Raw genomic sequence first — 2,381 nt, 5'->3', positions numbered from 1 at the left:
AAGATATTTTAACCAAATTTTAACATTGACGTTAACTAATTATTAGGAATCAAAAGGGTTGCCATGATGACGTATATTCAGTATATATATACTTAAAGATCTATTGACCAAGGTTTTTCCATCGTATTTTGTCGGTAAAGTTTGTATTTATCTTGCTTCCTCAATTAGGTTCAGTAAACTTCAGTAAGCTAGTTGAGACAGCAAGATACAAACTTTTCCGCAAAAAACACGCTGGCAAAACATTCACTACAGCGAGCGCCCATCCATAGATAAAACTTAGAGAAAATAACTGCATTCAAACAAATCTCAAAACGATTCCATTAAAAAAGTTCCAGTAAATTTGTATGCCAGTGTCATCGATAAAAAAAGCTGATTTTTTTAATCCATTCACGGTTCTTTGGCCGGTATCCAAAAGCAAAGGCTTTGTTTCCAAACATCCAATAATAATATGCAAATAAGTTGGGAAGAACGAAGTATGAAATATCGGGGTTACCTGACAAATTTTACCCGATCGATTTCCTTTAAGAAACGGAAAGCGAATTGAGTGCGTTGGGTAACATTTAACATTTAGCCACCCGAGTATCTCATGGACCCTAGCGGTTCTCCCGGTAAGATTTGGGCGCTGGGTGTTTGCTCCTCGTCTAGTGTGGCATTACCGGCTTTCCTGTCTTCTGTTTTTGGTTCGCTACTTCTCGTCAGTTCCATTTTAAACGTTTCACAGTTACTCGACGATGAGTTAGCGTGCCTGAAGGAGGCCCGAGAAGCTTGGTGTGTTTCATGTCCTGGAGCGAACATCCCAGCGCTAGCTGCCGCGGGTGCACTGCGCCACAGTATAAAAAAGGAGCAGTATTCCGTCTCGGCAGCGTCCTTGATATAATTACCTACGCCGGCTCGGTACACAAACTCGCGATAGGGCTGCCTACTCTAGGTACTAACTGTCATTCTTCAGTTATGTATTTGATTTAATACTCATACTATTTTTCAATAGGTGCCCATCTGCTCCGTGCAAACCGCCTCATCCAAAGTTACACTTTAATCTTCGAAATAGGTGTTCAAATTTTGAACCTAATGACATTTTCTTAACAAAATGTAAAGAATGGCGACGAAAATGATACGTGCTGAGAGCGGTGACCTTGTTCTAGTGTATACACTAGAAGCTATTATCGCCTTTTTGGTAAAAGAAAACGGCATGAGAAAATCAATCTTTGAAACAATTTAGAAAGTGTGTTAAGTCTCTAATCCGCACGGGATCAGCGTGAGAACTACCCAATCCTCCAACCCAACTAACCCAAGCCTTCTCTGTGAGGAGAACTGTTCTCAGCAACGGGACGTGCACGGGCCAGTGATGATGATAATCATCTTTTACGACCTTTTTACGACACCCGAGAGAAGTGATAGGTTTGTAAAATCTGGCAGAGCATGGAATAACATGAAAAGTAGGCAAAGGTAGTATAAATTTTGGACACGACGAAATTTTTCTTCATTTAAAATTCTCTTTTTAAGAAATTTATACTGAAACGTAGACGGAGATAACTGAGTTTAAACTTACGCACATTTTAATATTAGTTTGAATTTCAATCGAAACTGGCTAAGTGACGCAGAATATCTTAACTTTGTACGAAGTACTTTATCCTCTCTGCCTAGAATAAAGAAGTTTCCGTCAAAAAAAAACATTTTTAATGCACGCTCTTTTGCTCACTGCACTTTTGTTGTTTGTATGTACTTGCATTTTCATCCAAACTACATATCTGTAACAAATTTTAAGACTATGTCATTAACCGTCGAGGAGTTCCGTCTTAGGGAGACGATCCTGGCCGGACCACCAGATCGAATATCACTACCAGATTAATATATCGCTACCGGACTTTCATTTATGCCTTTCAAGTTAATTTGACCACTGGAAGTGGGTCAAAATGAACTGACATGGTCTGACTCAACAACAAAAAACAAACAGGGCAAGTTAAATAAAAGCTTGTTAAAAATAAAACCACTAGGTACGTATTTTTTTGAGAATTCCCATGATAATTAGTAAAATTACATTTGCTGACTCTATTGATAAACGTGTAACTTCTGAACATAATTACCAAAAAGCCGCAAAGTATATAAATAAACAGAAGGTGGTCAACATAAACAAGTTAATTGAATACACCGCAATTAGTGCCTCCTCGGCGCAATAAAAATAATTAAATTCCAAACTCGTTGGAACTCTTCCTACCGAAGACAATTAGAAATAAATTAAGACTTGACGTTTTGAATGTAAAATAGTGGGGTGACACTATTTACCGGCCCGGATAGTACCGACATGGAAATACCGACCGTGCACGCCCAGAAATTGACATGAGTTTATATGAGCGTGTACACAAAAGACAGGGTCCGAACCA

At 38.8% G+C, this 2,381-nt stretch overlaps 1 protein-coding gene across 3 annotated transcripts in view; it reads right to left on the bottom strand.

Annotated features, from left to right (window-relative positions):
• Positions 1 to 2,381, bottom strand: part of LOC141441474 (tubulin beta-1 chain-like) — a 37,651-nt gene that overhangs the window by 9,402 nt on the left and 25,868 nt on the right. The window lies entirely within an intron of this gene.

This window comes from Choristoneura fumiferana, chromosome 24, assembly GCF_025370935.1.
Source record: "Choristoneura fumiferana chromosome 24, NRCan_CFum_1, whole genome shotgun sequence".
Lineage (NCBI taxonomy): Eukaryota > Metazoa > Arthropoda > Insecta > Lepidoptera > Tortricidae > Choristoneura > Choristoneura fumiferana.
This window is presented reverse-complemented; position numbering and strand designations above follow the sequence as displayed.